This window comes from Manis javanica, chromosome 8 (genome assembly GCF_040802235.1).
Source record: "Manis javanica isolate MJ-LG chromosome 8, MJ_LKY, whole genome shotgun sequence".
NCBI lineage: Eukaryota > Metazoa > Chordata > Mammalia > Pholidota > Manidae > Manis > Manis javanica.
In genome coordinates this window covers 79,720,805-79,733,912 of record NC_133163.1, presented here as the reverse complement: position 1 = coordinate 79,733,912, position 13,108 = coordinate 79,720,805, and positions in this window count along the sequence as shown.

Below are 13,108 nucleotides of genomic sequence, written 5' to 3'. Positions count from 1 at the left end.
CATAACACACAGCACAGTGAAAAATACACAGAACTGTGCACTCAGCAAGCAGTGAGGAACACATACCGCACATACTACATACAAGATACACACAGCACGGACAACACACAACACAGAAGACAAGCAGGTCCCGCAGGCCGTCGGCAATACATCGCCAAGCACACAAGAACACAGCGTACCGCAACAGAATTCTACTCTGTATTTGGCGATTCCACTCTGTATGAGTTAGGAGAAAGTAGCTGCAAGTGTTAGAGCGTGAAGTTAGAGCTCAGTTACCCCAGAACAATTTTCCATTGCACGTTTGAATTAAGCCTCGCTAGCCATAAAGAGGAGCTTCCTTGACAGATTCTCCTAGTGCTGCCTGCTTTTCGCCTGTGGAACAGAACCTCCAAACGTCCTGCTTCCAATGAATGCTGTACAGAAAGCAACTTGCCCCGCCTCTTCCCCTGAGGCTGGGCGGAAGACCTCTTCACAGTATCCCTGTGTCTGGGAGTAGAAGTGTGTATAAGAAGCTCGCCTTGACACAGCAGTGTTTAGCTGCCAGTCTGGATATGGCTGAGCAGGAAATCCCTTGAACTGAGACAGCCTCAGATCCTTCTCTGCAGGACAACGGCCCTGACGCTTAGGGCCCATCCGCCACCAGGCTTTGCAGAAGCTTGCACACACCTCTCGCTGACATGATGGTTGGGGACTGAAGCCAATGGGCACTTAGTTTTCAAAGCTCAGACTGTGGCATGGGAAACCGGCTTACATACCACACAGACCAACCTGGGCCTCTCTGGAGCGGCCACGTAGTAGCAGACGAAAGCGACTTTTTGCACTGCCAAGCTAAATTCGTTGTATGCGGGCGTTTTCCTGACAGCCAGGCTTCCTCAGCAAGGCCTCGCGCGAATGGCCACCCAAGCGAGCGCACGCCGCTCAGCACACACAGAGCTCTGCGCAGCAGACTCCACTCAGGCGCTTAGAGTGCAGGCACACACGGCAGACACGGGAAGCACATTGCAAGCGGAATTCGTTGTATGCGGGCAACTTTCTGACAGCCAGGCTGCCTCAGCAAGGCCTCACGCGAATGGCCACCCAAGCGAGCGCACGCCGCTCGGCACACACAGAGCTCTGCGCAGCAGACTCCACTCAGGTGCTTAGAGTGCAGGCACACAGAGGGCAGACACGGGAAGCACTTTGCAAGCGGAATTCGTTGTATGCGGGCAACTTTCTGACAGCCAGGCTGCCTCAGCAAGGCCTCACGCGAATGGCCACCCAAGCGAGCGCACGCCGCTCGGCACACACAGAGCTCTGCGCAGCAGACGTCACTCAGGCGCTTAGAGTGCACGCGCACACGACAGACACGGAAAGCACATTGCAAGCTCAGTTTCAACTTCCACCGCCACGGCTTCAATGATTCCTTGGATGGGCCATCCCGCACTGGTTTCTTTCACTCACATAAGCTGAATCCATAGCTGGCTTGCCTCCACTGCTGTCATTTCAAAGCATCTTGTTCTGCAGCTTCCTGTGTGGCTAGTGCGAAGGCCTATTCGCGGCTCACTTCGGTCTCTGAGACAGAGGGCGTACAGAGAAGACCGCCTTCTACTGCAATGTTTACTGTTTTCCTTATCACGTAGGAGCAAGTTGCATGCAAGGCGAAAGCAGCCTAGTATTCTCTCAGGGAGGGTCTCCTCAGTGCACGGTGGATTGTTTCCCCAGCAGAGTTTGGCACAAGGCTCTCCCGCAGCAGTTTCTGACAGATTACTACAAAGGCATCGTCAGGGCCTTGCTATTAAAGGGATGACGTGGCTCTTTGCACCCTCAGGAAACAACGCCCTCCTGGAGGATTACAAACCTGTGGCGAAAACGGACAAGCATGAGAGGCTACCTTCTGTGCACTTGAATGCAGAAGTCCCTCAACGCACAGCACATCACACCGAGAACATAACTGCACGCTATACACATGAACCACGGTTCTCAGAGTGAACACAACACCCACAGTGAGGCCCACTGACCAAGCTTGACCATACACAGTACACGCATCACAAAGTACACTCATTGCTCAAGGAGCCAACCACGCACACAACCTGTCAAACACAACCACACACATAGCAACCCCCATGCAAAACACACACAAACCACCACAGAAAGAACACCGAATTTATGCAACACACATTTCACACAGTGCACACATCACTCCAAACACACATAAAACATACAGCACACAGAGCCTCGCAGAATGCACAATGCCAAACACGCAACATATACACAAGATATCGGTCCTAACACGCAATATCTCACTCAACTTGCAAAACACACAGACCACAGAACACACAGAGTAGGACACACACAGCACAAACACAAATCACAGAACAACACAGCACACGACACACACAGAAAGTACCACAACTCCTAACACACACGACACTCCCAAATCCATGGGCAAAACACATATAACCAACCAAGAAGACAAGTAGCACCCATTTCACACACTACGCACTACACACACAATCACGCACAGACACACCACACATACATCCTCACACAGGAGCACAACGCAGTGCACACACACACAACACAGAAACACGCCACACAACAGACACCATAAACACACCACACCCTTGAAAGGCAGGCACATAGCTACTGCTCACAATACGCGCGATAAACACTGCACAGACCGCAGACTGCGCACAAGAGACGTACAAAACAAGCACAACCACACACAGTCAACACATCTCACATCACGTGCATAACTCAAACAGCCAAACACACACACACAGCCTCTCTAACACAACAGCACACAAATCACAATCTCACACACACAAAACTGACACAGCACCTACAAGTGCACACACGCAACTGACGAAAACACATGCAACACACATAGAACGCACTACACACAACACGCACAACCACAAGCATACAATACTGCGCACACGCAGACCCACACGCAGACAGCACGAACGAAAACGCACAAACACACACACACAACATGCACATGCACACAACACGTCCGACACAAGGCAAACTCAACTTTGCACACAGTGCTCAAATTACACAGCCCACCCAACATCGACCCAGTATGCAACACACGGAAAGCCGAAAGACAGCACTCGCACAACCCAGAACACAGTACACAACACAGCAGACAACAGAAAGACCAGACACACATTTCACACTACACATTAGACGGGAAGCCACACACCAAACGCACAACATATGCAACCGCCAACAGAGAACTCATCAAAAAAGGCGAAATGTACAATGCACGAAGAACCACTCAACACACACCACTCACAAATACCAACATCTCACATAACACACAGCACAGTGAAAAATACACAGAACTGTGCACTCAGCAAGCAGTGAGGAACACATACCGCACATACTACATACAAGATACACACAGCACGGACAACACACAACACAGAAGACAAGCAGGTCCCGCAGGCCGTCGGCAATACATCGCCAAGCACACAAGAACACAGCGTACCGCAACAGAATTCTACTCTGTATTTGGCGATTCCACTCTGTATGAGTTAGGAGAAAGTAGCTGCAAGTGTTAGAGCGTGAAGTTAGAGCTCAGTTACCCCAGAACAATTTTCCATTGCACGTTTGAATTAAGCCTCGCTAGCCATAAAGAGGAGCTTCCTTGACAGATTCTCCTAGTGCTGCCTGCTTTTCGCCTGTGGAACAGAACCTCCAAACGTCCTGCTTCCAATGAATGCTGTACAGAAAGCAACTTGCCCCGCCTCTTCCCCTGAGGCTGGGCGGAAGACCTCTTCACAGTATCCCTGTGTCTGGGAGTAGAAGTGTGTATAAGAAGCTCGCCTTGACACAGCAGTGTTTAGCTGCCAGTCTGGATATGGCTGAGCAGGAAATCCCTTGAACTGAGACAGCCTCAGATCCTTCTCTGCAGGACAACGGCCCTGACGCTTAGGGCCCATCCGCCACCAGGCTTTGCAGAAGCTTGCACACACCTCTCGCTGACATGATGGTTGGGGACTGAAGCCAATGGGCACTTAGTTTTCAAAGCTCAGACTGTGGCATGGGAAACCGGCTTACATACCACACAGACCAACCTGGGCCTCTCTGGAGCGGCCACGTAGTAGCAGACGAAAGCGACTTTTTGCACTGCCAAGCTAAATTCGTTGTATGCGGGCGTTTTCCTGACAGCCAGGCTTCCTCAGCAAGGCCTCGCGCGAATGGCCACCCAAGCGAGCGCACGCCGCTCAGCACACACAGAGCTCTGCGCAGCAGACTCCACTCAGGCGCTTAGAGTGCAGGCACACACGGCAGACACGGGAAGCACATTGCAAGCGGAATTCGTTGTATGCGGGCAACTTTCTGACAGCCAGGCTGCCTCAGCAAGGCCTCACGCGAATGGCCACCCAAGCGAGCGCACGCCGCTCGGCACACACAGAGCTCTGCGCAGCAGACTCCACTCAGGTGCTTAGAGTGCAGGCACACAGAGGGCAGACACGGGAAGCACTTTGCAAGCGGAATTCGTTGTATGCGGGCAACTTTCTGACAGCCAGGCTGCCTCAGCAAGGCCTCACGCGAATGGCCACCCAAGCGAGCGCACGCCGCTCGGCACACACAGAGCTCTGCGCAGCAGACGTCACTCAGGCGCTTAGAGTGCACGCGCACACGACAGACACGGAAAGCACATTGCAAGCTCAGTTTCAACTTCCACCGCCACGGCTTCAATGATTCCTTGGATGGGCCATCCCGCACTGGTTTCTTTCACTCACATAAGCTGAATCCATAGCTGGCTTGCCTCCACTGCTGTCATTTCAAAGCATCTTGTTCTGCAGCTTCCTGTGTGGCTAGTGCGAAGGCCTATTCGCGGCTCACTTCGGTCTCTGAGACAGAGGGCGTACAGAGAAGACCGCCTTCTACTGCAATGTTTACTGTTTTCCTTATCACGTAGGAGCAAGTTGCATGCAAGGCGAAAGCAGCCTAGTATTCTCTCAGGGAGGGTCTCCTCAGTGCACGGTGGATTGTTTCCCCAGCAGAGTTTGGCACAAGGCTCTCCCGCAGCAGTTTCTGACAGATTACTACAAAGGCATCGTCAGGGCCTTGCTATTAAAGGGATGACGTGGCTCTTTGCACCCTCAGGAAACAACGCCCTCCTGGAGGATTACAAACCTGTGGCGAAAACGGACAAGCATGAGAGGCTACCTTCTGTGCACTTGAATGCAGAAGTCCCTCAACGCACAGCACATCACACCGAGAACATAACTGCACGCTATACACATGAACCACGGTTCTCAGAGTGAACACAACACCCACAGTGAGGCCCACTGACCAAGCTTGACCATACACAGTACACGCATCACAAAGTACACTCATTGCTCAAGGAGCCAACCACGCACACAACCTGTCAAACACAACCACACACATAGCAACCCCCATGCAAAACACACACAAACCACCACAGAAAGAACACCGAATTTATGCAACACACATTTCACACAGTGCACACATCACTCCAAACACACATAAAACATACAGCACACAGAGCCTCGCAGAATGCACAATGCCAAACACGCAACATATACACAAGATATCGGTCCTAACACGCAATATCTCACTCAACTTGCAAAACACACAGACCACAGAACACACAGAGTAGGACACACACAGCACAAACACAAATCACAGAACAACACAGCACACGACACACACAGAAAGTACCACAACTCCTAACACACACGACACTCCCAAATCCATGGGCAAAACACATATAACCAACCAAGAAGACAAGTAGCACCCATTTCACACACTACGCACTACACACACAATCACGCACAGACACACCACACATACATCCTCACACAGGAGCACAACGCAGTGCACACACACACAACACAGAAACACGCCACACAACAGACACCATAAACACACCACACCCTTGAAAGGCAGGCACATAGCTACTGCTCACAATACGCGCGATAAACACTGCACAGACCGCAGACTGCGCACAAGAGACGTACAAAACAAGCACAACCACACACAGTCAACACATCTCACATCACGTGCATAACTCAAACAGCCAAACACACACACACAGCCTCTCTAACACAACAGCACACAAATCACAATCTCACACACACAAAACTGACACAGCACCTACAAGTGCACACACGCAACTGACGAAAACACATGCAACACACATAGAACGCACTACACACAACACGCACAACCACAAGCATACAATACTGCGCACACGCAGACCCACACGCAGACAGCACGAACGAAAACGCACAAACACACACACACAACATGCACATGCACACAACACGTCCGACACAAGGCAAACTCAACTTTGCACACAGTGCTCAAATTACACAGCCCACCCAACATCGACCCAGTATGCAACACACGGAAAGCCGAAAGACAGCACTCGCACAACCCAGAACACAGTACACAACACAGCAGACAACAGAAAGACCAGACACACATTTCACACTACACATTAGACGGGAAGCCACACACCAAACGCACAACATATGCAACCGCCAACAGAGAACTCATCAAAAAAGGCGAAATGTACAATGCACGAAGAACCACTCAACACACACCACTCACAAATACCAACATCTCACATAACACACAGCACAGTGAAAAATACACAGAACTGTGCACTCAGCAAGCAGTGAGGAACACATACCGCACATACTACATACAAGATACACACAGCACGGACAACACACAACACAGAAGACAAGCAGGTCCCGCAGGCCGTCGGCAATACATCGCCAAGCACACAAGAACACAGCGTACCGCAACAGAATTCTACTCTGTATTTGGCGATTCCACTCTGTATGAGTTAGGAGAAAGTAGCTGCAAGTGTTAGAGCGTGAAGTTAGAGCTCAGTTACCCCAGAACAATTTTCCATTGCACGTTTGAATTAAGCCTCGCTAGCCATAAAGAGGAGCTTCCTTGACAGATTCTCCTAGTGCTGCCTGCTTTTCGCCTGTGGAACAGAACCTCCAAACGTCCTGCTTCCAATGAATGCTGTACAGAAAGCAACTTGCCCCGCCTCTTCCCCTGAGGCTGGGCGGAAGACCTCTTCACAGTATCCCTGTGTCTGGGAGTAGAAGTGTGTATAAGAAGCTCGCCTTGACACAGCAGTGTTTAGCTGCCAGTCTGGATATGGCTGAGCAGGAAATCCCTTGAACTGAGACAGCCTCAGATCCTTCTCTGCAGGACAACGGCCCTGACGCTTAGGGCCCATCCGCCACCAGGCTTTGCAGAAGCTTGCACACACCTCTCGCTGACATGATGGTTGGGGACTGAAGCCAATGGGCACTTAGTTTTCAAAGCTCAGACTGTGGCATGGGAAACCGGCTTACATACCACACAGACCAACCTGGGCCTCTCTGGAGCGGCCACGTAGTAGCAGACGAAAGCGACTTTTTGCACTGCCAAGCTAAATTCGTTGTATGCGGGCGTTTTCCTGACAGCCAGGCTTCCTCAGCAAGGCCTCGCGCGAATGGCCACCCAAGCGAGCGCACGCCGCTCAGCACACACAGAGCTCTGCGCAGCAGACTCCACTCAGGCGCTTAGAGTGCAGGCACACACGGCAGACACGGGAAGCACATTGCAAGCGGAATTCGTTGTATGCGGGCAACTTTCTGACAGCCAGGCTGCCTCAGCAAGGCCTCACGCGAATGGCCACCCAAGCGAGCGCACGCCGCTCGGCACACACAGAGCTCTGCGCAGCAGACTCCACTCAGGTGCTTAGAGTGCAGGCACACAGAGGGCAGACACGGGAAGCACTTTGCAAGCGGAATTCGTTGTATGCGGGCAACTTTCTGACAGCCAGGCTGCCTCAGCAAGGCCTCACGCGAATGGCCACCCAAGCGAGCGCACGCCGCTCGGCACACACAGAGCTCTGCGCAGCAGACGTCACTCAGGCGCTTAGAGTGCACGCGCACACGACAGACACGGAAAGCACATTGCAAGCTCAGTTTCAACTTCCACCGCCACGGCTTCAATGATTCCTTGGATGGGCCATCCCGCACTGGTTTCTTTCACTCACATAAGCTGAATCCATAGCTGGCTTGCCTCCACTGCTGTCATTTCAAAGCATCTTGTTCTGCAGCTTCCTGTGTGGCTAGTGCGAAGGCCTATTCGCGGCTCACTTCGGTCTCTGAGACAGAGGGCGTACAGAGAAGACCGCCTTCTACTGCAATGTTTACTGTTTTCCTTATCACGTAGGAGCAAGTTGCATGCAAGGCGAAAGCAGCCTAGTATTCTCTCAGGGAGGGTCTCCTCAGTGCACGGTGGATTGTTTCCCCAGCAGAGTTTGGCACAAGGCTCTCCCGCAGCAGTTTCTGACAGATTACTACAAAGGCATCGTCAGGGCCTTGCTATTAAAGGGATGACGTGGCTCTTTGCACCCTCAGGAAACAACGCCCTCCTGGAGGATTACAAACCTGTGGCGAAAACGGACAAGCATGAGAGGCTACCTTCTGTGCACTTGAATGCAGAAGTCCCTCAACGCACAGCACATCACACCGAGAACATAACTGCACGCTATACACATGAACCACGGTTCTCAGAGTGAACACAACACCCACAGTGAGGCCCACTGACCAAGCTTGACCATACACAGTACACGCATCACAAAGTACACTCATTGCTCAAGGAGCCAACCACGCACACAACCTGTCAAACACAACCACACACATAGCAACCCCCATGCAAAACACACACAAACCACCACAGAAAGAACACCGAATTTATGCAACACACATTTCACACAGTGCACACATCACTCCAAACACACATAAAACATACAGCACACAGAGCCTCGCAGAATGCACAATGCCAAACACGCAACATATACACAAGATATCGGTCCTAACACGCAATATCTCACTCAACTTGCAAAACACACAGACCACAGAACACACAGAGTAGGACACACACAGCACAAACACAAATCACAGAACAACACAGCACACGACACACACAGAAAGTACCACAACTCCTAACACACACGACACTCCCAAATCCATGGGCAAAACACATATAACCAACCAAGAAGACAAGTAGCACCCATTTCACACACTACGCACTACACACACAATCACGCACAGACACACCACACATACATCCTCACACAGGAGCACAACGCAGTGCACACACACACAACACAGAAACACGCCACACAACAGACACCATAAACACACCACACCCTTGAAAGGCAGGCACATAGCTACTGCTCACAATACGCGCGATAAACACTGCACAGACCGCAGACTGCGCACAAGAGACGTACAAAACAAGCACAACCACACACAGTCAACACATCTCACATCACGTGCATAACTCAAACAGCCAAACACACACACACAGCCTCTCTAACACAACAGCACACAAATCACAATCTCACACACACAAAACTGACACAGCACCTACAAGTGCACACACGCAACTGACGAAAACACATGCAACACACATAGAACGCACTACACACAACACGCACAACCACAAGCATACAATACTGCGCACACGCAGACCCACACGCAGACAGCACGAACGAAAACGCACAAACACACACACACAACATGCACATGCACACAACACGTCCGACACAAGGCAAACTCAACTTTGCACACAGTGCTCAAATTACACAGCCCACCCAACATCGACCCAGTATGCAACACACGGAAAGCCGAAAGACAGCACTCGCACAACCCAGAACACAGTACACAACACAGCAGACAACAGAAAGACCAGACACACATTTCACACTACACATTAGACGGGAAGCCACACACCAAACGCACAACATATGCAACCGCCAACAGAGAACTCATCAAAAAAGGCGAAATGTACAATGCACGAAGAACCACTCAACACACACCACTCACAAATACCAACATCTCACATAACACACAGCACAGTGAAAAATACACAGAACTGTGCACTCAGCAAGCAGTGAGGAACACATACCGCACATACTACATACAAGATACACACAGCACGGACAACACACAACACAGAAGACAAGCAGGTCCCGCAGGCCGTCGGCAATACATCGCCAAGCACACAAGAACACAGCGTACCGCAACAGAATTCTACTCTGTATTTGGCGATTCCACTCTGTATGAGTTAGGAGAAAGTAGCTGCAAGTGTTAGAGCGTGAAGTTAGAGCTCAGTTACCCCAGAACAATTTTCCATTGCACGTTTGAATTAAGCCTCGCTAGCCATAAAGAGGAGCTTCCTTGACAGATTCTCCTAGTGCTGCCTGCTTTTCGCCTGTGGAACAGAACCTCCAAACGTCCTGCTTCCAATGAATGCTGTACAGAAAGCAACTTGCCCCGCCTCTTCCCCTGAGGCTGGGCGGAAGACCTCTTCACAGTATCCCTGTGTCTGGGAGTAGAAGTGTGTATAAGAAGCTCGCCTTGACACAGCAGTGTTTAGCTGCCAGTCTGGATATGGCTGAGCAGGAAATCCCTTGAACTGAGACAGCCTCAGATCCTTCTCTGCAGGACAACGGCCCTGACGCTTAGGGCCCATCCGCCACCAGGCTTTGCAGAAGCTTGCACACACCTCTCGCTGACATGATGGTTGGGGACTGAAGCCAATGGGCACTTAGTTTTCAAAGCTCAGACTGTGGCATGGGAAACCGGCTTACATACCACACAGACCAACCTGGGCCTCTCTGGAGCGGCCACGTAGTAGCAGACGAAAGCGACTTTTTGCACTGCCAAGCTAAATTCGTTGTATGCGGGCGTTTTCCTGACAGCCAGGCTTCCTCAGCAAGGCCTCGCGCGAATGGCCACCCAAGCGAGCGCACGCCGCTCAGCACACACAGAGCTCTGCGCAGCAGACTCCACTCAGGCGCTTAGAGTGCAGGCACACACGGCAGACACGGGAAGCACATTGCAAGCGGAATTCGTTGTATGCGGGCAACTTTCTGACAGCCAGGCTGCCTCAGCAAGGCCTCACGCGAATGGCCACCCAAGCGAGCGCACGCCGCTCGGCACACACAGAGCTCTGCGCAGCAGACTCCACTCAGGTGCTTAGAGTGCAGGCACACAGAGGGCAGACACGGGAAGCACTTTGCAAGCGGAATTCGTTGTATGCGGGCAACTTTCTGACAGCCAGGCTGCCTCAGCAAGGCCTCACGCGAATGGCCACCCAAGCGAGCGCACGCCGCTCGGCACACACAGAGCTCTGCGCAGCAGACGTCACTCAGGCGCTTAGAGTGCACGCGCACACGACAGACACGGAAAGCACATTGCAAGCTCAGTTTCAACTTCCACCGCCACGGCTTCAATGATTCCTTGGATGGGCCATCCCGCACTGGTTTCTTTCACTCACATAAGCTGAATCCATAGCTGGCTTGCCTCCACTGCTGTCATTTCAAAGCATCTTGTTCTGCAGCTTCCTGTGTGGCTAGTGCGAAGGCCTATTCGCGGCTCACTTCGGTCTCTGAGACAGAGGGCGTACAGAGAAGACCGCCTTCTACTGCAATGTTTACTGTTTTCCTTATCACGTAGGAGCAAGTTGCATGCAAGGCGAAAGCAGCCTAGTATTCTCTCAGGGAGGGTCTCCTCAGTGCACGGTGGATTGTTTCCCCAGCAGAGTTTGGCACAAGGCTCTCCCGCAGCAGTTTCTGACAGATTACTACAAAGGCATCGTCAGGGCCTTGCTATTAAAGGGATGACGTGGCTCTTTGCACCCTCAGGAAACAACGCCCTCCTGGAGGATTACAAACCTGTGGCGAAAACGGACAAGCATGAGAGGCTACCTTCTGTGCACTTGAATGCAGAAGTCCCTCAACGCACAGCACATCACACCGAGAACATAACTGCACGCTATACACATGAACCACGGTTCTCAGAGTGAACACAACACCCACAGTGAGGCCCACTGACCAAGCTTGACCATACACAGTACACGCATCACAAAGTACACTCATTGCTCAAGGAGCCAACCACGCACACAACCTGTCAAACACAACCACACACATAGCAACCCCCATGCAAAACACACACAAACCACCACAGAAAGAACACCGAATTTATGCAACACACATTTCACACAGTGCACACATCACTCCAAACACACATAAAACATACAGCACACAGAGCCTCGCAGAATGCACAATGCCAAACACGCAACATATACACAAGATATCGGTCCTAACACGCAATATCTCACTCAACTTGCAAAACACACAGACCACAGAACACACAGAGTAGGACACACACAGCACAAACACAAATCACAGAACAACACAGCACACGACACACACAGAAAGTACCACAACTCCTAACACACACGACACTCCCAAATCCATGGGCAAAACACATATAACCAACCAAGAAGACAAGTAGCACCCATTTCACACACTACGCACTACACACACAATCACGCACAGACACACCACACATACATCCTCACACAGGAGCACAACGCAGTGCACACACACACAACACAGAAACACGCCACACAACAGACACCATAAACACACCACACCCTTGAAAGGCAGGCACATAGCTACTGCTCACAATACGCGCGATAAACACTGCACAGACCGCAGACTGCGCACAAGAGACGTACAAAACAAGCACAACCACACACAGTCAACACATCTCACATCACGTGCATAACTCAAACAGCCAAACACACACACACAGCCTCTCTAACACAACAGCACACAAATCACAATCTCACACACACAAAACTGACACAGCACCTACAAGTGCACACACGCAACTGACGAAAACACATGCAACACACATAGAACGCACTACACACAACACGCACAACCACAAGCATACAATACTGCGCACACGCAGACCCACACGCAGACAGCACGAACGAAAACGCACAAACACACACACACAACATGCACATGCACACAACACGTCCGACACAAGGCAAACTCAACTTTGCACACAGTGCTCAAATTACACAGCCCACCCAACATCGACCCAGTATGCAACACACGGAAAGCCGAAAGACAGCACTCGCACAACCCAGAACACAGTACACAACACAGCAGACAACAGAAAGACCAGACACACATTTCACACTACACATTAGACGGGAAGCCACACACCAAACGCACAACATATGCAACCGCCAACAGAGA